The sequence below is a fragment of the Humulus lupulus genome, chromosome 6 (genome assembly GCF_963169125.1).
Source record: "Humulus lupulus chromosome 6, drHumLupu1.1, whole genome shotgun sequence".
In the NCBI taxonomy this organism is placed as follows: domain Eukaryota; kingdom Viridiplantae; phylum Streptophyta; class Magnoliopsida; order Rosales; family Cannabaceae; genus Humulus; species Humulus lupulus.
The window spans coordinates 143,367,569-143,392,183 of record NC_084798.1 but is presented as its reverse complement, the minus strand read 5'-3'; the positions used below and the strand labels follow the sequence as shown (position 1 = coordinate 143,392,183).

The 24,615-nt window shown below is 37.9% G+C and overlaps 1 long non-coding RNA gene across 1 annotated transcript; it reads left to right on the top strand.

The window, feature by feature from the left end:
- The first annotated feature begins 12,576 nt into the window (after positions 1–12,576).
- Positions 12,577–13,956, top strand: LOC133784223 (uncharacterized). Its single transcript, XR_009871211.1, has 3 exons — positions 12,577–13,194; positions 13,676–13,769; positions 13,870–13,956. It is a non-coding gene; the product is annotated as an uncharacterized LOC133784223 (long non-coding RNA).
- The last annotated feature ends 10,659 nt before the right edge of the window (positions 13,957–24,615 follow it).

Genomic DNA, 24,615 nt, shown 5'->3' with positions numbered 1-24,615 from the left:
CAAATATATTTATAAAGAGAAAAATATTTTAAAAGTTTGTAATAAATAATGAGATAAAATAATTTGAAAGAAAAAATGATGAAAAATAAGAAGTGAGAAAATTAAGAAAATTTTAGAACAATAGAAAACAATTTTTTGTTGTTCTCAAAATTTTCTGTTTTTTTTAACTTTGTTTTTAAAAATTGTTTTCTGAAAACAATGCCAAGCACCCCAACTTATTTTCAAAAAACAGTTTTTAGCTTTTAAAAACAAAAAACAGTTTTTTAGTTAAGATGTCAAACACCCTCTAAGAATTTTAGCTCACTTTATTATGTCTCCCTTTCAATAATTATGGTCTTCTTTAGAATATTTCTTCAATGTATACCCTCTTAATTAATTAATTGCTTCTAAATATATCTTTTTTGTAAATTTACACAACTATCAATTATTTAACAATATAATTATATAAGTATAAAATAAATGATAAATGTTTAAAAATTATATTTTATATATGTAATTTTTTTACAAACATGAATGACAAACATATTGTAGTTTATTATTTTCTTATGACATAATCTTTTAAAAAAATTATTTGTTCTTATCTTGTGTTTAAGGGAATAAAAATTAAATTTTACAATTGATTGTAGAAAGATATTTTTTTAAAGAAAAAATTATTTATAAAAGGGTAATTTATATGCTAATAGACGCACCCAACTATAAATTATTTTATTTTATTTTTATATAAAATTCATTTCTTTCATTTTTTTCTGGCATTTTTCTTTCCTTATCAAACATAGAAAATGTTTTTTTTTCTTATCCACACATTTTTCTTTTCTTTATCTTTTTTTAGATTTTTATTTCATTACCAAAATCCAAACTCTAATCATAGCCTAAAAGAAATATATTTCATTCCTTGTGAATCATCTTTTGCTACATACTATCAAAAATAAAATCTTTATTTTCATTATTAATTCTCAATTGCATCATATATGCCACTTGCTACAAACAATTAAATAAAACGAAAAAGACACGCCTAGTGCTATTCAATTCTCTTTAACCATTTATTTAGTCTATGTATTACATTAATATGATGTGTTTACTTATGAGATTGTGGAATATATATATATAGGTATTGGGAATGTTACCTTATTTACTTATTCTTTTTTAGGAATCAGATTGAAAAATTTGGGTCCCACACTAATTTGGGATTGAGGGATAGGATTGGCAATATTAATATCCTAAGTTAAAATTATTGTTGGCCGTGTTTTCACCAAAGGACACATGGCAATCCGAGTAGGGCACGTGACGAGGACGTGTGCCTCTTCAAGTGAGGCCATGCCCCAACAATCAGTCCTTGGAGGGTGGATATCTCGGCTAGAGGCCACGTACCTCAAATAAAGGTAAGGCGCGGACATCTCTTCGAGGCCATGCCCCAAGGACTAGTTAGTAGTCCTCGAATTCCTTACAAACAATTGTCTTCCAGGCCAAGGACCTTATCTTCGGGACCTAGAAGGCTAGCCAGGTGTCAACCAATGCAGGATTGTAGTGTCAGAGGATCGCCTGACAATCTTTTTTGGCGATCTGTCCACAATGTTGTTAATTGTACGACTCGAAAATTCGCACTCCCACTATGCCGCCTGACAAGAAAATACGTGCGGCATGCCTTGACAGTGCAAGGGGCATGTTCCCCATAAAGTAGGTAACTTTCTGGAGTGGGCCCACGTCTATCGCCTGAGTCGTGGTCTCTAGTTAATACAGGCCAGTGCATTAATGTGGTATTAATACCCCAATAACAGGAAGAATGTATATTAATTAGCCAAATGTGTATTAGTTATAGATGATTAGCAATTAATGACCACGACCTCTATAAATAAGGCTGAGGATCTCATTGTAAAGACTTCAGATTTAGAGAAAGAGAACCTTGTACTCTGAGCAATATAAACGCTGCCTGAGAAAATCCCATTGGAGATTGCCTTAGCAAGCTTCCAATCTCCTTCATACCATAGACTTGTGGACTAGGGCTCTTTTGTAGCCTGAACCACGTAAAAACGATTGTGTTCTTGTTGTTATTTCGTTAATCTCTCATCTTTAGATTGATAGCGAAAAAAGCAGTCAACAATCATATTTTATTATAATATTTATATAAAAAAATTATTTCATGAAAGAACTACATACATATAAAATTTAATCAAATGTAATTTTGTAACTTACAAATAATTTCTTCCGATTCCAAAGTAAAGTAAACACATCAATGGGAATCCTGGTGATTCTGATTCCGATTCTTGCAAGTCGAGTAAACAACTTATTCTAACTATGATTCAGTAATATGATTGAAGCTCAATTATATTACGAGTCATTCATATTGCAAACCATTTTATTGACTAGCTATTTCACTAACAACTAATTAAAACAAAGCTTAAAGAAATGAAAATAGAGACACAGAGTTTTATGTGGTTCATGATATAAATTAACCCTAGTCCACGAGTCACTTAAATATAGGATGATAAAAGCTTGCAAATGTCAAGCTTCAATGGAGGTTTTCAGGCAGTGTTTTGGCAATGCTCTGAATACAAGAAGAAAAAAATTTGGGATTCTTTACAAAGTGTGCCCTAGCCCTATTTATAGATGGCTAATGGAAATTAGTTCCCTAATAAGGGCTAATTACAATTATCCTTCCTTAATGGGGACTTAAATGTATAATAAATGGTAAATTCCTTCAGTTAATGTGTTGGTGGGCCCCTGCGTATCTCAATGGGCTCAATACGAGGTACCAACCCACTACTTTATTGGGCAACACGCTCTTGACATTGTCACGATGGTAGCAACACATTTTCCCATGTCAGGCAGCGTCATGAGACATCCTACTTGTCACTTGTACGGGATAGACACCATGATCAGTGTAACAGTAAGTATCAGATAGATGTTTGTGGTCCAGGGTCACTGTGCTTGACACCTGGCAGCTTTGTTCCACGTCCGGAGGATGGATCTCACAGACCTGGAGGACTTAAATATAAAGAACTATCTTGCACTAAGACATGGAACAATATCCTGGAACATGGTCCTCGAGGACATAATGATGGAGAATTCCTATGAGCTTAAGCTGAGTTAGGACAAGTGTACCGCCTTAAAAGCTAAGGTTGGGGCATCACAGAACGAGCTGGCCTACCTGTAGGCAACCTTAGAGGAGGAGAAGGCCTGTTCTCGGGCGTTGGAGGATTCAGCGACCGAGGCAATCGAGGAGGCCAAGGGTGATGTGAAAAAGGCTCGGGATGAGTCCAAGGTTGCTTTGAAAAAGGTTCAGGAGGAGGGCAAGGCTACACTCAAGGCCCAGCAGGCCCAAGAGGAGGCCCGTAAGTCCAAGGAGGAAGCTGACAGAGTAAGGTGACAAATTGCGAAGGCCATAGGGGAAGCTTCTCGAGTTGCGGAGGATGCAACTGAGGTTTTTAGCGAGGCTATTCGAGCGACCGAAATGCTTCGGGCCGCAGAGGAGTGCCAAAAAAAGTCCAAACTTGAGGCTTCTTTGAAGGTAGAGTCCTTTCGAAAGAAGGTGGAGGACCTTGAGAAGGAAGCTGACACCATGGTCGAGGACTCCTTCTATGTGGCCTGGGTCAACAACAGGAATATGGACCTCACCTTCACTGGAGAGGTCGAGACTACTCAGTTTCTCTTCAACGAGTGCCTCTGGGCCCTGAAGCTACAAGAGCTGATGTTGTTGCCAAGGAAGTTGGTCGAGCTCTTGAAGCTGACCCCGTCATTGACCTTAGCACCGAGGTTCCTCTAGGAGAAAAATACGGCTTTTCTCTTGTTTTATTAGTATTTGTAAATAGGCCTTCGAGCCACTTATTGGGGTAAGAACAATTTAATGCTCGAGCCCCCGAGCAATACTGTAAATATTTCCTCTGGCGAATGGATTTTTTGTTCTATTTACTTGCACTCTTTGCCTTTTACTTAACACATTTTTCATACAGTGTTTAGTAACAATGCAAATTAGACTTAAGATTGTACAGGGTTTTGTCAATTTCCATATGTAATACGATGTCACAAAAAAATAAACTCAATTTAGCCTGTTTTTATCCACATGTGGGCCCAAGTCTAATTGACTCGAAGCTTATATGCTCTAAGTTTAGATAACTCGAGGCTCGTGCCCAAGTCTAGGCAACTGAGAGCTTGTCCAAGTTTAGGTGACTCAAAGTCTATGTGCCCAAATTTAGGAAACTTGGGGCTTGCATGCTCAAGTTTAGTGAACTTGACACTTGTGTCGAGTTTGGGTGAATCAGGTCTTGAAAGCACATAATAGTTTTGGCTCTTAGGAACTTAGTGTTGCTTCGCAGGCGCATGGTCCTTGAGAAGTAAGTTTTAGTTCTTTAGCTTGTGTGCCCAGTCTAGGAGACTTAGGACTTTTGTGTCCAAGTTTAGGCAACTTGAGACTTGTGCCTGAGTCTAGGGGACTCAGATCTTAATTTCTTAAGGTTAGGCAATTGAAGGCTTGAGCCCGAGTCTAAGCGACTCGAGTATTGCTTGTCTGCCAAGTCTTGGAGACTTAAGTCTTTTGTGTCCAAGTTAGGCAACTTGAGACTTGTGCTTGAGTATAGGAGACTCGGGTCTTAAAGACCTTTTACCTTTTTGGAACTCGGGAACTCATTGTTGCTTCGCGAGCGCTTATTCCTCGGGAAATAACTTGAGTTCTCCACGCTTAGGTGATTTAGGTTTATTTGTTCTTTCAAGCCTTGTGACACTAGGTTTACTCTAAGGCGCCAATAATAGGCTTCTTAAACTAAGCTCCCTAGGTCATGTTCCATGAGCGGTTATCTCGTAGGGTGACTATCCCACTTATGCCCCCAAGTGATCGGAGACTATTCTTCATTCACTTGTCCAGTCCAGCGAGCGCGTACATCCTCGGATAGAAAAATGTAAATAAATAAAACTTAAAAATACAAGCAAATTCTCTGAATTTCATCTATCGTGTTTTGTATACATGATTTTCATTAAGTGCCCGTAGGCTACATATGATTCATAAGATTTAGAAAATACATAGACTGCTTGCATCACTGGTAATACTTTCAAAGGTGCTCAGTATTCCAGGCATGGGGTATGAATTCCCCATATAGTTGGGCCAACTTGTATGTTCCATGATAAACAGTGCTCTCGACTTGGTATGGGCCTTCTCAATTACAACCCAACACTCCAGCACTTGGGTCTCGGGTTGCTAGGGAAACTCTTTGCAACACCAAATCTCTGACCTCAAATTTCCTGTCCTTCACTTTAGAATTGAAGTACTTTAGTCGGGCTCGGAGATTTTTTTCCTCGGGAGCCCATAGCGACAAAAAATGTTTTTGAAGACAAACTCCAACACCTTCTTGGAGGTGATCGTAGCGAGAGGTTCGGCCTTTACCCACTTCGTGAAGTAGTCGACTGCCACAATCGTGTACTTTACTCCTCCCTTTCTCGTGGGTGAGGACCCGAATAAGTCAATACCCTAGACTACAAATGTAAAGACATAATTGGAATTGTATGTGAGATTGATTGAATATATGTTTGATTATGTGGCATACATGATTTATATGGTGATATGAATATATATATGCATGTTTATGTGTATTAAATATACATGTGGGCTCGTTCTTGTTAATAAGGGCATATTTGTAATTTTGACCTGCTGAGGGTATAAATGTAATTATATGTGTTATATGATAGAGACCACATTATTATGTGGATATATTTGCGATATTCGGCTCAAGGCGATCCTAGTGACCAGGTTGGCGGGAAAGTCAGAACGGGGTTAAATACTCGGCTCGGGGTGAGCCTAGGGGTATTTTGGGAAGCTTAGTGCTTATTCGAGATTTATCGGGTAACAGGTACTTATTTGGTGATTATTTGGGTATGTCAGGATTAATTGGGAATTTATAGGACTACTTGAGGATTAGTGGGAATTATGGAAAATGACGGTATCTCCCATGGGGGCATTAAAGAGTAAGGTTTTTATTTGGGGGCACTTTAGTCTTTTTGGTGTTAAGGGATAGACTTGGGCAGCCTTGGGAAACAACCAGAACAAACACTCTCAGTCTATCTCTCAGCTCACATTCTCCCTCTCTCTCTCATCCATCTCTCTCTCTCTCTCTCTTTCTCTCTCTTGAACCTTGGGAAGCATTTTAAGTTATTGAGGAATTGGCTTAGGAAATTGAAGGCTAGAGGCTAGGATTGGTTGGGCTTCAGTTCAGGGGTTGAAATCACTATTGAGGTAACAGTTATAAATTGATGTTTGCATTGAATTATCTCATTAGTTTAGGTTTTGACTAGGTTTTTAATCTAGCTTTTGTTGTTGAATTGGGGTAAGATTTTGGTTTGTTTTTGGGGTATAAATGATGTCCATGTTGTGTTGTTGAGAGTTATAGACTCAATTATGGCTTTAGTGCATGTTTAGGGTGAATTTTGTGATCATGGCTCAGGGAAAACGCAGGAAAAACATTGGGATTTATGAGTTTGCGGGGTCGTGTCGTGGCTCGCATGAACTCAGAGGCCTAAGGGGGTTCTCTGAACTGCCTTAGCACCACGACTCTAGGTGGGTTGCGCCGTGGCATGTGTCCAGGGAAATGACTTGGGAGGCTCTCTGACTTGTAGAGGGTCACGACACTTTACGGGTAGGGCACCGCAGCTCAAATAGGGGAATTTTTGATCAAATAAGGTTTTAGGCTTGGGAACTTAAACCTAAGGGCTTGGGAAGGATTCTACTACCCGGTTTAGTAGAATTCAAGGTCCTGGAGGGTAGTATGTAATTTCAAAGATTTTAATTGGTTTAGGTCTTGACGATTACCATTATTGCATTGTGACTAGGTTATACTGCTAGGGCTCAGGAATAGGGATCATGCTTGGGATCACCATACCTCATTTGCTCGGGACTTGAGGTAAGAAAACTGCACCCTAGTTGTGATCAGGGCTCAGACCTCTAAAGAATATGATTATGAATATATGTGAGAATATGACTATATCTGTATATGAGAATATCCGGTTACGCATGCTTGTATATGTTGCATCTGATTGTGTGTTATGAGATCTATACGTTTGATTATATTTAATATGAAAGTCCAGCCTAAGGCAGCCGGGGCAAACATTAAGCGTGTGGAATGCAACACGGCTTAAGCCATCCGGGGTCAGCCATAAGACCAGAGGACTCATCCTAAGAGCACCGAGCCTGAACGTCACTTAAATAAACAGAAGTGTCGATTGCACTTAACTAATTGTATTGATTATTGAGATTTGATTATGTGTTTGATTGAGCGGATTATTATTGCTAAGCTTATGATTTATATTCTTTTACTTAATGAATTTGTTGATTTCAGTTTTCTTGCTGAGCTTTGGCTCACGGGTGCTATGTAGTGAAGGTAAGGGAAAGGGAAAGTTGGACCAGGCGTGAGTTGGAGAAATTTAGGGGCAGTGTGTACATTTGCAGCTGCTCGACCGCCACGATTGAGGGATCAATAGGGACTACAACCAAAACTTTGATTTTTCCGCTTAGGCCAGCTTATGTTGCAATTATTTTTTAGAGTTGTAAATACCTTGTAAACACTTATTTTTTGGATCCCATGTAGCAACTTACACTTTTTAACGAAAACAACTATTTCTACTATCAAAATCTTTAAACCTTAATTCACTAATTGTCCTTAGTTACATGTTTATATTCAAATGACTTGATTAGCAAGTCCAGCACTATTTGAAATACATAGTGTAATGGTCTTGGCTATCCAGGGCGTTATAACTTGGTGTCAGAGTGGTCTAGGTTTCAGGGTTTCTAAAGACTAGCAGGGCATGTACACTCGCCGCTAAAGACAAGCTCGACTCAGGGTTTGGTAACTATATATGCGATTATATGTTTAACTATTTAAATGAAATATAAATGCCTTATTTTCCTGTTTTATAGGAAGCATGAGAAATGCTGACAAGTCCTGGTCCTTGACTGCTATGTGTATATGATAAGGCATGTGTATTAACATTGCTATTGTGTGTTAGTATTATTGGAATGATTATTAGCATTGTGATTGCGTATTTTTGCTTTATTGTTGGCTTTGGATCGTGGGGTGACTTCAACCTCTGTTATCATTGCCTAATCAGCTGAGTCGTTGATTGCATATATACTTGGAGAGTTATGCCTCCAAAGCAATCAGTTCGACTAGCCACGCGCTGAGACCGAGGCAAGAGATGATAACAAGGGTCAGAACCCTCCGCCAGTCCCTGAAAACTTGTAGCAGATGCTTGCTGATATGCAAGCTAGACTTCAGAGGTAAGAGGAAGAGATTCGTTTATTAAGACAGTAGGTTCTGCCAGGGAATGCCACACTAGACTTGCCGCTTGTCATGGCACCAGTCGTACATCAGCCTGAGATTGAGAATAGGTAGGAGCTGTTGTACGAGAGATTCAGGAAACAACATCCTTTGATCTTTAAGGGAGAACCAGATCAACTTAAGGCTGAACAGTGGATGAGCCTGACTGCCTCCATCCTATATTTTATGTTGGTGGTAGGTAATGACAGAGTGGCTTGTGCCACTTTTATGTTCAGAGATGATGTCCGTATATGGTGGGAGGTGGCATCCCAGACTCGAGATGTTTCAACCAAAAGTATTACAATAATGTCCTTAGGGCGGCGAAGGTGAACGAGTTTACCGGTTTGGTGCAGGGAAGTATGATAGTTACTGAGTATGCCCTAAAATTCGATAGGCTGGCAAAGTTTGCACCTGATCTAGTGCCTACAGATGCAGCCAGGCAAGACAGATTTGTTCGGGGCTGAATGTTATGATAGCTCGGGATGTGCGGATTACAACAGTACCTGTGGAGACTACTTATGCCCAGGTGGTTGAGAAGGCCCTCACAGCTGAGGAGGCTGATAAGTATAGTTTAGGGTAGCTTTAGAGTTTGCTTTAGTCTTAGTTTCGAGTCAAATCGTGAGTTTTGTATGGTATTATGCTTGTGTATGTTTTGTTTTAAGATTTTTTCTATGAATTTGCGAATGGAGAGGAAAGGAGCAGATTTGATGATGAAAATTAGTATTTCATGAGTCTTTCATGATTTTGTGTGAATTCGGGAGAGTCGGGAATATTTGGATGACTGTAGTGCGAAACGAAGGTGAAGAAAAGAGTGAAATCAATAAATTTGTAACAAGGAGTCGGGACTTACCCTTACATGTCACGGCGTGCATGAAGACAGAGACAATTCAGTGAAGGGGATTAAGGAAAAGCGGGTCATGACTTGATCTGTCAAGTCGCGGCGCCTAAGCTTCCAGAGGAGATAGGAGTTCATAGAAAAAGGACACGGGTCGCGACTTGCCTCACTAAAATTTAAAAAAAATGTGTTAAGTAGGATTTTTTTAGGTCATTTAAAAAGAGAGTTCTTGGATGATGAGATTAGCAGTTGTTTAACATTATTGATCTTTTTTTGTTTTTTTCAGTTTTTTCTTAGTTTTTAGTAGTTTAATTTTATGTTTCTGAACAATTGTTTTATTATTTTAGTCATGTCTTATATGAACTAAACATCTGTTCTATGGTTTAATGTAGTCACTTGGATATATGTTACTTTTCTATGAAGATTATATAATTTGTTATTCTTCTATCCTTTATCTATATGATTTGTGCTTAATACATGTGGATAATTGATCACTATTTACATGATTTATGATTTTGATTTGAGATCCGAGAAGGGAGAGTTAGATATTCTATGATCATATAGACAAAAATTGCAAATAGGACGATAATACCTATAGGGTTTGTGTAGCGTTTAGGGTTTCCATGCTTCATGCCAGCGATATGTTAAAACTTATCACAAATATGTAGAAAGTTTGCATATAGGTTGAGATCTTTTTATCTTAAAAAAGAATTAGAATTGTTTTAGTTAACTTGCTATTAAAATAGAAATTGAAGAATTATATGCACTGATTAGTAAGATTAACAGGTTGAAAAGTTGATGACGTTAATACCATAGGTTTTTAACTATTGAATCAATTTTTATAATTGCATAGTTTATTTTAATTTTCAGTTTTAGGTTAAAAATCACTCTATTTTCGACAACAAAATAGAAGGTTAGAATTGATTATTGGTACTTCATTTATAGTCTCTGTGGGAACGTTCTTTTTTATTATATATATTACTTGAATCGATTGTGTATACTTGCGCATTATATTTTTGCTATCAAAGGCAGAGAACAAGATATGGAGGGAGAGCACTGCACGACGGGATGTTCAGAGGGCAGTTGAAATGCCCTGGTTACTCCAAGACCGTTACTGTGGACTTTAAATAGTGCTTAACTCGCTAAATGAGTCATTAGGATATAAACGTGCATCTAGGTGTTATTAACAGGTCAGGGTGAAAAAATCTCGGTTAAAATGAATGGATATATTTTATTTAAAACATTAAACTATACATGGGCCCATAAAAGTGTTTACAAAGTTATTTACAATCCAAAATGTTTATTATAGTATAAAAATTACAACCCGCCGACCTAAGCAGCAAAAATAGGGTTAACCCCTAGTTCTCCTGAGAAACACCTTGGTCGTGGTGATCAAGCGGCCGCATATGTACACATCGCCACCTAAGCTCTTCACTAAAGGCTGGGTGAGGTTTTCTTCCCCTTTACCTGCACCACATAGCACCTGTGAGCCAAGGCTCAACAAGAAAACTTATTACTACATGTATGTAATATCAATAAATGATTTTGGTAATCATTATGGGGCCTTCAACCCTAATCAGATAGGTGACTAATGAGTCACTCCCTGGATAGGTGAATAATGAGTCACACTCTATGTAGGTGACTAAAAAGTCACACTATATGTAGGTGACTAATAAGTCACACTCTATATAGGTGACTAATGAGTCACACTCTGTATAGGTGACTAATGAGTCACACTCTAGGGCTCTGCACCCTAAGCCACGTGATGTTTCAGTCACCTGAGCCCTTTGGTCCTAACTCTAAGTAACTAGCATTTAGACTAGACAAGCTCTTTAGTTTTCTTCGACCTTTAGGTTAGTCAAGCATTTCATGCTCATGTTGATTAGTTCTAATCATTTCGGCCTGTGTTAAATATATTAATGCCGTTCTTGACTCTTAAGCCAATACCATATGACCAGTGCTCAGTACCACCGCTGATCTTGACTGATAAGTCACAACTTCACGATCAATACTAAACACCAATGTCTTTCCCTAACTAATAACTCAGTGCCATTCACAAGTAAGCAAAGTAGCTATGCATTTACAATGCAATCAATGTCCATATATAGAGCACTCAACATGCTTCACCAATCACCATGCATGTCATATACTGGGTGCAATTTTCTTACCTCGGGTTCGAGCGTGAAATAATAAAAGAACGACCCTTGAGAACGATCAGTCCTTAAGTCCCTTAGCAGTCACCTAGCCATAACAAAATATGAAATTCCATTAATAAAATAGGTAATAAAAGGTTCATGATCTAAAACCTCGCTCACAGGACCTCAAATCACTACACCAAACACCCATTACCATAACACATCATTATAATAGTATTTAAAAAGAGTTATTGTATATGTCAAAAATTTCAGGCGGCAAGTTAAAATAAAGTACCGCCAAATGACTTAAGTTTTTTCAACCTTTCTGTGTACCCATTTCCCCTATACCCATTTCTTCAATCTTTCTTCAGTCTTTCCCTTCCTAGTCTCTCGGTCCGTTCCTGGTCCCTTCAATCTTCAATCTTTCTTTAGTCTTTCCCTTCCTGGTCCCTTCCTGGTCTATCTCTCTCGGTCTTTCCTGTAGACCCATCTCTCTCGGTCTCTCGGTCTTTCCCGTAGCTTGCTCTTGCAGGTCAGCCCTCTTCGATTAGTTCTTTTTTATTTTGTTTTTGTTATTGGGTTTTGTGTAGATTGTTGCTCTGTTTTATCAAACATTTGTGTAATATGCTTAAATTATATTCCATTCAAGGCTTTCTCTGATTCAAGAAGTAGGTTATAGCTGTGATTTTATACATTTTTTCTAATCTGCACTTCTTCTGGCAATGAAGGTCACCGTTAGAGCCTCTTCCTCTCTTTGTACCAAGTTCTCCTTTGCTCTATCAATGGAGGAGCCTCTTCTATTTTGAGAAATACCTCAAACCCACCAGTTGTTTCACTCATTCTCAGGTACACAAATTAGGAACCTTTACTGTATTTTTTAACATTCTGTTTTCATGTAGCTTGATACTAGTGCTTCAGCAACAAACAATTTTTATTAGCTTTGATGCTTTAGTTTTTTAGGTTATTAAGCTTATGGATGAAATTGCGAGAGCTTAGCCTGTTGTGAATATTTCAACAAGACCAATTGCAACTGAAATTGTGAAAGGCAAAAAAAAAAACATAAGTTTATAGCCTCTGCATTTGGTAATGCTTACAGTAGGAAACCTCTGCATTTGCTTTTTAAAGGGACACTTCCGGAGTGTTCCTTAACTAGCTAAGAAGCGCATATTTAGTATATTGTTTTACTTTTATGTTCTACAACAGCTATTAAAGAGCATTTTTTCTGTTAATGAAATGATAGGAGTGCAAGACATTTAGACATAAAAAATGATAAATTTAATGCATGTTTCCTTAGATATTTCTATCCCCAATTTTTCTAATAAGTATTACCAATCATCATGTACTTTGCTGTTGTGATACCTAATACGTTATTTTGTACAATTTTCTCTTGGGGAGGGGGTTCTCTAGGTAATAATAATAATGACTTCTATGAAACTTCCAGAGCAATATTCTTTGCAAGAGCTCCTGCTTTTTCAAAGTAACTGTTTTATAACTCTACCAAACATATTCCATGGCTCTAGTAGAACAATTGTTCCCACAGAGGGCCTCCTAAAACCAGCAATCTTACCAAATAGAGTTGATAGGCTGAGGAAGTGGTAAAGGTCATGAAAAGTTAATACAAAATAATATGTACCTTTAATCTTAATTTATAGGAATGCTGATCTAGACTAAACCCAACTTTGGGTCTTTCTTTTTCTTTTTCTTTTTTTTAAGGGGAACCCAACTTTGGGTCTGCTTTACACTAAACACGTATAAAATTACCAATTATACTCACTGGGTTTTGATTGTATGCAGACACAAATTCTCACTCAAGTAGAAAGTGCTTCTATATTTTACTAATGCTTGTAGTGTGTCATCTATGAGCATGCCCGTAAGGCTGAAATTTTTGTACAGGGGAAATTGGTAGATCCCCAGCGCAAAAAGAGCAAAGGTTGGTATTTCTTTGGAGTTTTAAAAACTTGAACGATGGTGTGCTCAAATTTGAGTGGCCTATGAAAGTTCCAATGTCATTCTTTTCTACTAAATATGAACAAAAATAGGTAAACACAACCATTTTGATGCTCATATGCATCAACTTTGTGATCCTGCCATTTCTTCTGTATTGGCAAACATTTCATTATTTTTTTAATGAACCAGTTTTATTCAGATAAAAAATATGAAATATAAAGAACACGTTGGTATTTTATACAAAGAAATATAGGAAAACTTTTTAGTAATGTAAATACTATCTTTATTTTATATGTGGGAGGAGTACATTTTAACTGTGCACTTATCTCCAGACATTGGTTTGCTAAACACAACTTATTTCTACTATGATTTTTATTTCAACTATGCTTTTAAACATTGTATCTTTGTCTAGAATTTGGTTTGTCATATGCAACAGACATAATGGGTGCATTTTTAATGTTTAGCAAGTTTACGGAAGCTTGATGAGCAGCCTGAATGGTTGAGGGGAGGAAAGCTGCATGATTATCAGCTTGAGGGTCTGAATTTTCTTGTTAATAGGTATGTCATTTTATTTGGAACTGTTTTTCCATGATTAAGTGTCACCGTAAAAGTATTATACTTTGGCAGTTATCTGTTTAAAATCTCTTTCTTTTTGCAGTTGGCGAAATGATACTAATGTTATTTTAGCTGATGAGATGGGTCTTGGTAAAACTGTTCAGTCAGTATCAATGCTTGGGTTTTTACATGTCTAAATGTAGTTATTTTGAAAATTTCTTGAAATTTGAGGTCATGAGTTTTTCTTTAGAGCTAGACTTGAGATCAAGGTTTTGCTTGTTCTCTTTACAGAATGCTCAACATATCCATGGGCCATTTCTTGTTGTTGTACCATTATCCACATTGTCAAACTGGGCAAAAGAATTTAGGAAGTGGCTACCTGAGATGAATATTATTGTATATGTTGGTACTCGTGCAAGTCGAGAGGTGAGTTTAAGTTTTTCCATTACATGTATATTGGTATATGTCACATAGATGTTTAATGTAAATATTTTAATATTAGTAACAGTCTACATGCTGCATTATGATTACTTTTTCTATGTCAAAAAGTGCCCATCATAAGTGAGGGTTTTTTAATAACTTGGGAGGCGGTCACAGACATGTGACCATTGTCTCTTTTAGTGCTATCATAATTAGTGCCTCATTTTTTCTTAAAAGTTTTCTGTTGGATGCAGGTTTGCCAGCAGTATGAATTCTACAATAACAAAAATGTTGGCAAGCCAATAAAGTTTAATGCACTATTGACTACATATGAAGTAGTTCTGAAAGTTAAAGCTGTCCTTTCAATGATCAAGTGGTGCTATCTGATGGTTGATGAAGCACACATGTTAAAAAATAGTGAAGCACAGTTGTATACAACACTTTCGGTAGGTTAATCATGGCAATTGAATTTACAACTGCCCATTTTATCTTTCCTTTTCAAGTTTAGTTTGTTACCATTTGCTAGTGCTGTGATTGACAGGAATTTAGCACCAAGAACAAGTTGTTGATAATAATCTAGAAAGGAGATTATGGAAATATAGAAAAAGGGAGGTGGATAAATTCTTGAAAACCCTTGCTTTATTGATTATTTGATTTCCTGAAATAAAATAAACAATATATAGATTTATATGCATATATATACATATGGAAAATGGGTATTTTTCTTATGTAGTCTTGTTTTGTCAAGTGCTTCACTTGCCTGCTTTATACTTTTGCAATTTTTTAGACTACCATTTTATTGACCTTGTTAGAGCTCCGAGAAACAGCTTAAGAAGTAGATCTTGAGACTGAAAAATATATAGGAAAGCCGAATTATTATCACGATTTTTCTGAATAAATTTTTATTGTGTCGATGAGGGAAACTTCGCTTAACTTGTCTTACCTTCCTACTCATGCTTATTGATTTTCCATATTCACCTTTTGTTTTCTTGTAGGGCCCTGCTTCATTTCCTTGATCAAGATAAGTTCAAGAGCAAAGATGATTTTGTTCAGAATTACAAGAATCTTGGCTCTTTTAATGAGAATGAGGTATACAACTTATCTTGCTTAGTCATCATAGAATATTTATGATTAGGTACTTAATATTGATTTCATTGCTCTTTATTTCTTTTTGGCTGATTGTCCGTACTCTGAAAGTAATATTTGCATTTTAATATTTATAGCTTGCTAATCTTCATACGGAATTAAGACCTCACATTCTCCGAAGAGTTATTAAGGATGTAGAGAAATCTTTGCCTCCGAAAATTGAGCGAATTCTTAGGGTTGAGATGTCTCCACTTCAGAAATAGTAAGTTCTATTGTTAATTTATAGACAGGAGTCTCTATAATATCAGTCAATTTACTCTTTGCATGTTTGATGCTAACATATTTCATTTAGGTACTATAAGTGGATATTGGAACGCAACTTCCATGACTTGAACAAAGGAGTTCGTGGGAATCAGGTATTATGTGTTGCAAATATTTTTTGAAGAATTTAGAGGTATTATATGTCTATTGTTAGTTTTTGATGGATGTGGTTTATCATAAGTAGGGGTGACAATTTAACTCTTCTCCTTTTGCTTGTTTGATGATCTGGGTGTTTTCTCACTCACTTTACTCTTGTATTATTTTAGCATTAATACAAGTTGATGTTTCTATAAAGAAAAGTTGACTTTTGGCCAAAATATAAAGGCATGATCCGTTAAAAGATGGACTATTGAACCAGCCCCAATGATGTATATGATACGAGGCAGGGTGTAATGACCCAACTACTCTAGACTTTTGGACCATTAACGAAAACTATACATAAACACTAATCCTTAATAAATCTTTACAAGTGAAAAGACCATAACTTTATTAAGAACATGTAAAAATAAAAGTTAAACTTACATAAAATATCAAGTAGGATATGGAATCCCATTGTTTTAAAATCAAAACATGACATAATTAAAAAGAGATTTACAGAATAAAATGCGGAAAAATACATGTAAAAACCATAAGAAACAAAACTACATCCTCGAATCGAAATGCTCGGCTCTTGAATCCATTCTGCCTCAATACACATTCTCCAAGCTTCCAAGAACCTTTCCCACCACTAAGACTATTTTCCTGCACATATAAACAAAAATGAGTGAGCCTAATGCCCAACAAGGAAAAATCTAACACATAGTCCATATACATAAATTTCATAAAAACATAACATAACACTTAGATCACATACATACTATAATGGCCATTATTACTTGGGGTCCCATAGACTAAACAAGTCATATGCCCATTAGATTAGTGGGGTCTTGCTAGCTAAGCAAGTCATATGCCCATAATCTATTTGGGGCTTGTTAGTCATATAGGTCATATGCCCAAGCCTACAAACATATTTAACATAACATATTTCATAACATAAAAACCATAAGATAACATATAAAAAGCATATAACATATAAATTCTATCCTATTTTCCTTACCAAAATTACCGGGATATGAGGACAGAGTTGGGACTTTGGAACACTCCTAAAAACCATTTGTAACAGAGTGAGTACTTTGAAGAAAAGAAATGAAAGGAATGGGAGGACTATATCATTGAGAATATACTTACCAAAAACTTATGTGCAAGTTCTTAGATTTCCTAACCAAAATAAAGAATAAGTTTAGAAGGCTGAGTAGAAGACTATGAGAACTTAAATAAAATAATACCAATGAACTAGAGTGTGGGAATACCTTGAAGACTTGTAAGACCAATCTAAACCTTGAACCGAAATGCTATAAAACCTTACTTCCCAAGTGTTTGATAAGCTTATGATTCCCAACCCAAGTGTTTACACTCTCACACTCACCTAGCAACTTGCAGCCTCTGAACTTAGAGTAATAGATGAATAATGGATGGGTACTAGGTCCTATTTATAGAGTTTAGGAATGAAGAGATCATCATTTAACTTGAATAAAAATAATGGCTTTTTAAGTGAAAATAATTTGAATTATCGTTCAGCAGAGGCTGAAGACTCGTTCAGAAAGGTGCTGGACTTATCAAGAGGTTGAAGGTTTGAATGGAAAACGATTTCAAAAAATTTCAAATTATGCTGAGAGGGGCGGTATATCGCCTGGGCCAGTATGCCCTAGGCAATCGTGCAACGTTTCGTGTTTTTCGTATCTTCGTGCTGCGATATATCGCCCCCTATAGCTGCGATATATCGGCATACGCTGATTATTTAAACACGAAATTACACATTTTTAGCTTAATTTGAATTGAGTAAACAGCCTTGACTAAGCCCTCTAACGTTTTCAAAGCTGCTGACTGTCCTTAGAGTATTCAAATTTTAACTTTAATAAATTTAATCCTCAAAATACTTAATCATTAATAACCCATACATAACATGTGCTATTATCTAATTGGTTCTTATCTAAACCTTATAGTATAATAAATATTACCCTCAATATCAGTCATATTAATCAAACCTTAGGTTAAAATTAATATTCTTAGACTATAGGTTAAACTTAGAAAATCTACAAGTACTACTACGAGTGTCCAAATAAATCCCGGTCTGAACCTAAAAGCCACAGTTATAACAATAATAATAATATTACTATTATACTACTATCTACTTAGCTAAGTAAAGTTCTTGGACTCTACAATTCTCCCAGACTAAAAATAATTTCGTCCTCGAAATTTACTTACCAAATAATTTCGGATACCGGCCTTGCATGTCCTCCTCCAACTCCCACGTTGCCTCTCGTTCAGAACTATTACTCCATAGGACATTTACTATAGGAAGGCTCTTGGACTGTAACTGCTTCATCCCCCTATCTAGGATGCTAACCGGTCGTTCCTCGTAACTTAAGTATTTCTGGAGTGCTATTGTATCGTACTTAAGGACATGAGATGGGTCTGACACATATTTGCGTAGCATCGAGATGTGGAACACGTTGTGACTATCGACTAGTGCTGGCGGTAGGGCTAGTCTATACGCAACTGGTCCCACTTTGTCCAATATCTCAAAAGGACCTATGAATCGGGGACTAAGCTTGCCTTTCTTCCCGAACCGCTTGACACCTTTCATAGGAGATATCTTCAGGAAGACTTGATCTCCAACTTGGAATTCCACATCGCGTCGCTTGGCATCTGCATAGCTTTTCTGACGGCTTTGAGTAGCAAGCATACGCTGTCTAATAAGCACTACTGCTTCTTGAGCTTGTCTAACAGCTTCGGGGCCTAGAAGCTGCCTTTCTCCTACCTCGTCCCAGTGCAACGGTGATCAACACCTTCTTCCATATAACAACTCATAAGGTGCCATCCCGATCGTTGACTGGTAGCTGTTGTTGTAGGAAAACTCTATCAACGGCAAGTAATTGTCCCATGATCCTCCGAAATCAAGTACACACACGCGTAGCATATCTTCTAAAATTTGAATCGTACGCTCGGACTGCCCATCTGTCTGAGGATGAAAATCTGTACTAAGGCTTAACTTAGTACCCATAGCTTGCTGTAAACTTCCCCAAAATCTTGACGTAAACACCGATCCTCTATCCGACACTATCGTCTTGGGGATTCCATGCAACCGTACAATCTCTTGGATATAGATGTCTGCATATTGGTTTGCCATGTATGAAGTCTTAACAGGCAGGAAATGAGCTGACTTGGTTAGTCTATCTATTACTATCCAAGCGGAATCATGCTGCTTATTCGTCCTTGGAAAACCCATCACGAAGTCCATAGCTATATCGTCCCACTTCCATTCTGGTACGCTAAGCGGTTGCAATAAACTTGGAGGCCATTGATGCTCTGCTTTCACTTGCTAGCATATAAGACACTTAGATACATACTCTGCTATGTCCTTCTTCATCCGTGGCCACCAGTAGATTGCCTTGATGTCATGAGTCATCTTGGTAGATCCTGGGTGAACTGAGTACGGGGTACTGTGTGCTTATTCCAGAATCGTCTTCTTAATACTTTGATCATTTGGCACGCATACTCGATCCTTATATCTCAATAAACCTTGGCTAGAGATTGAGAAATCTGTAGCTTTGCCTTCTCTGACTGCACCCATATGTGCTGCTAGTGTGTCGTCATGTCTCTGTCCAATCCGTATGTCCTCTAGCAGATTCGATTGGATAGACAAGTTAGCCAACTTTCCTATAACTACTTCTATTCTGGCACTGATCAACTCCTGCTGTAGCAGCTTTTCTATTCCAGATAAAGCTGCTAAAGTTCTATAACTTTTTCTGCTAAGTGCATCGGCAACTACGTTCGCCTTCCCCGGGTGGTATAGGATTTTGCAGTCGTAATCCTTTACTAACTCTAACCACCTGCGCTGCCTCATGTTGAGCTCCTTCTGAGTAAAGAAGTACTTTAAACTCTTGTGGTCCGTATAAATCTCGCACCGTTCTTCGTAAAGATAATGGCGCCAGATTTTTAACGCAAAGACCACCGCTGCCAACTCCATATCGTGAGTTGGATAGCGCTGCTTGTACTCCTTCAATTGTCGTGAGGCGTAGGCTATCACCTTGTCATTTTGCATCAGCACGCAACCCAATCCTTGCTTCTATGCATCGCAGTAGACCATGAACTTATCGTTGGGTGTCGGTACACTGAGTACTGGTGCTGAGCAAAGCTTATCCTTAAGCAACTGGAAGCTTTCTTCACACTTATCATTCCAGTTAAATTTTTGTTGTTTCCGGGTCAGGTTGGTGAGCAGAGTGGCTATCTTAGAAAAGCCCACTACAAACTTCCTATAATAACCTGCTAACCCTAGGAAGCTTCTTACTTCAGATGCGTTCTTTGGTCTGGGCCAATCCTTCACGGCCTCTACCTTTGATGGGTCTACTGCAATTCCATCTTTCGATATAATGTGCCCGAGGAACGCCACTTGCGAAAGCCAAAACTTGCATTTCTTGAACTTGGCGTAGAGTTGATGTGCGTCAAAATCAACCTCAAATGTTCCTCGTGCTTTACTTCATCCTTGGAGTATACTAAGATATCGTCGATGAATACAACGACGAATTTATCTAAGTAATCCTTGAAGACCCTATTCATTAAGTCCATAAATGCGGCTGGTGCGTTAGTAAGACCAAAAGACATAACCAAGAACTCGTAAAGTCCATAACGAGTCCTAAAGGCTGTCTTAGGAATATCTTCTCCCTTTACCTTGAGCTGATGATACCCGGACCGTAAATCGATCTTTGAAAATACAGTCGCGCCTCAGAGTTGATCAAACAAATCATCGATCCGAGGTAGCGGGTACTTATTCTTAATCGTTACTTTGTTCAGCTCACGATAGTCTATACACATCCGCATACTTCCGTCCTTCTTCTTCACGAATAGTACCGGAGCTCCCCATGGCGAATGGCTTGGCCTAATAAAACCCAAGTCTAGGAGTTCTTGTAGCTGCATCTTTAACTCCTTGAGTTCCGTAGGTGCCATCCTATATGGTGCCTTAGAGATAGGCATGGTACCTGGTACTAATTCTATCGTGAAGTCTATTTCTCGAGTTGGTGGCAATCCTGGCAAGTCATCGGGAAATACCTCTGGAAATTCTTGTATAACACGGACATCTCCAACCTTAAGTGGTGTCTCCCTTTCTACATTTGTGATGCTGGGTAAGAACACTTGACATCCTTTCTCCATCATTTTCTGAGCTTTGAGAGATGATACTAACGGGGTGCGTAATCCTGAAGCTTGTCCAATGAAGCATAGTTTCTAGCCGTCAGGAGTCTCGAACATCACCTTCTTGCGTTTATAGTCAATGGTTGCGCCATGCCGTGCTAGCCAATCCATGCCTAGTATTACGTCGAAGTCCTTGATTACCAGTTCTATCAGGTCTCCTTCTAGTTCTATGTCCTCAATCTTGATCGGTACGCCTCGTACTATCCATGATGATAGAACTACTTTTCCCGAAGGCAACTCGGTTACAAACCTAGTTATAAATCTTTCACAAGGTTTGTCTAGTTTTTCTATCATTCCTAACGAGATATACGAATGAGTGGCTCCCGAATCAAATAATACAGAACATAAGTTATTGAGGATAGAAACCTGACCTGTGACCACCTTATTGCTAGCATCAGCCTCTCCTTGGGTTAAAGTAAAAACCCTAGCAGGAACCATCTTTTCGTCCTTCTTCCCTTCTGGCTTCTGCTGAGGACAATCTCTTTTACGATGCCCTTCCTGACCACAGTTAAAACATTCCTTGGTGTTTGCGTGGCATTCTCCAGGATGCTTCTTCTGACACTCAGCACATGGCGGGTATTCCACGTAGCCCAGCCTATTTCCCCCATTATTCGTACGTGCCCTCTTATCGCTGTCGAATTTCTTGTTATCTGGATGCTGTCTTTTCTGGCCGTTACCATTGTTGCTGGACTGATTGTTGTTGTTATGATTGTTGCTCCGACTGGTCTAAGGTTGACTCTGCTGTCTAGGTTCAGGCTTACCGGCTTCCTCTTTACTTACATTAGCCTGCAACCTCTCTACTTCTATTGCCGTCTCAAGAACATCGGCATATGTAGTGTTCCCTGGGTTTGCTAGTTTAACCCCCATCTCGATTTTTGGTCGAAGTCCTCTAACAAATTTGTTCACCCTCAGAAAATCGGTTGGAACCATCTCAGATGCGAATTTAGCTAAGCGGTCGAACTGACGAGCATACTCTGCCACCGATAAATTACCCTGCTTCAAGTTGGCGAACTCCTCAACTCTCGTAGCGAGTACAGCTGAATTGTAGTACTTCTTGTGGAAGAGCTCCACAAATCGAGTCCATGTCATGGTGGCAACATCATGCGATTGCTGGACCAAGTCCCACCATATCCTGGCATCCTTCTTGAGTAAAGACGAGACGCAGGATATGCAGTTCGTATTACTGAGATTCATATGCATCAAAATCGGTTCCACATTCCTTAGCCACTCTTCTGCCTCAAAGGGGTCTGTAGTCCTTTCGAAGTTTGGAGCGTGCTACTTGCGGAACCTCTCATACACTGGCTCCATGTTCGGTACTGGATATGGCGCGTAGTTCGTCACTGGCCATCCCCCATATGGACCAACTTGTTGGGGTGCTGGGGCCATTTGTTGTGGCTGCGACTATGGTGGAGGCTGAGTCTGAGCCTATTGTCGTTGTTGCTGCAAAATTTCCTTGACTTGCTATCGCAGTCTAGCGATCTCCGCAGTGTTGTCAGCTGGCGGTGCCGACGTGTTGCGGCGGGCAGTAGCACGCACTCCCCTTCTGCGAACAGGAGGGGCTTCATTGGTTGCTGGGACGGCGTTGGAGGCGTTTCCGTTGGTGTGTGCAGATCTTCGGAGCGACATCGTAGCAGAGTTCTAACAGTTGAAAGAAACGTATTAGAACTTTACCTAATAGGCTCTAAGGCAAAAACTTATTCTAAAACAAACATATCTCGGACTTATTTATTATGACTTCTTATGAAAAAAATTATATAAGTCTTTATTAATTAGAGTGGGTTTCTATACTTAGAAAAACAAGTCATCTTTATTTTCTAAGTGTGTTTCTAATTATCCTATATGACTTAATTCTCAGGCTCGAAACTCATCTTTGTTCCAAAGTTAACCATATTGAGGGAGGGCTGGGATCAGTAAAATCGTTCCCACTACTATGGCCCCCTAACTCTCAATAAGGAAACCTGGTTCATTGATTTGTATCCACCCTCACCGAACTTAGTCATTATTTTTTTTATTTATTATTTATTATGATTGTGAAAATAAAATCAAACTCATACATGATAATAAAATAACATGTTATTTATTTGGAAAAAGCGTTTTTCACTTATTACAATCATAAACAAAGAAATAAATAAAACAAACAATGAAAACTAACTATTCTAAAAATCAGGATCTTCTACATCCGATCCTTCATCTATCTCCTCATAATCGTCGTTGTCATGTGCATCAAAATTTCCTCTAGGAAGGTTTGTGAAAATCCTATGTTTTTGCTCATTTGTAAACTGAAATTCGGATTTTGCAGTGAACCTAACTAAGAGGAAATAATATCGCATTGCTACTGGTAGTTCATCCTCATCATTCATTGTTTCCCATATTTCCTCTAAAGCTGCTATTACAGGATGAAAATCTTTAAATAGTCTAATTATTAATACATATTGTTCTGTTGCTCTCATCATAATTTGCTTAGACTCTTGAAGGTGACCTATCTCTTTGTGGAACAAAAGCAATCTTCGAGTGATTCTTTCTAGTGCTCCTACGGTGTTTCTTGGCTCCCTTATTCTTTTTAAAGCCTTAATGGCTCGAATATCCTGATAGGTTAAAGCTCCGTTCGTACTTAACTAAAAACATAAATACTAAAAATCGTTAGATATACACATAAGAAAAATAACTATAACTTAAATACTTACTTGGCGGTCAGATTCGGAGCTTTTGAGTGTGTGTATCGAGGAGAACTTCATGTGAAGGAACCGTTGCTCTGATACCAACTGTAATGACCCAACTACTCTAGACTTTTGGACCATTAACGAAAACTATACATAAACACTAATCCTTAATAAATCTTTACAAGCGAAAAGACCATAACTTTATTAAGAACATGTAAAAATAAAAGTTAAACTTACATAAAATATCAAGTAGGATATGGGATCCCATTGTTTTAAAATCAAAACATGACATAATTAAAAAGAGATTTACATAATAAAATGCAGAAAAATACATGTACAAACCATAAGAAACAAAACTACATCCTCGAATCGAAACGCTTGGCTCCTGAATCCATTCCGCCTCAATACACATTCTCCAAGCTTCCAAGAACCTTTCCCGCCACTAAGACTATTTTCCTGCACATATAAACAAAAAGGAGTGAGCCTAATGCCCAGCAAGGAAAAATCTAACACATAGTCCATTTACATAAATTTCATAAAAACATAAAAACATAACATAACACTTAGATCACATACATACTATAATGGCCATTATTACTTGGGGTCCCATAGACTAAACAAGTCATATGCCCATTAGATTAGTGGGGTCTTGCTAGCTAAGCAAGTCATATGCCCATAATCTATTTGGGGCTTGTTAGTCATATAGGTCATATGCCCAAGCCTACAAACATATTTAACATAACATATTTCATAACATAAAAACCATAAGATAACATATAAAAAGCATATAACATATAAATACTATCCTATTTTCCTTACCAAAATTACCGGGATATGAGGACAGAGTTGGGACTTTGGAACACTCCTAAAAACCATTTGTAACAGAGTGAGTACTTTGAAGAAAAGAAATGAAAGGAATGGGAGGACTATATCATTGAGAATATACTTACCAAAAACTTATGTGCAAGTTCTTAGATTTCCTAACCAAAATAAAGAATAAGGTTAGAAGGCTGAGTAGAAGACTATGAGAACTTAAATAAAATAATACCAATGAACTAGAGTGTGGGAATACC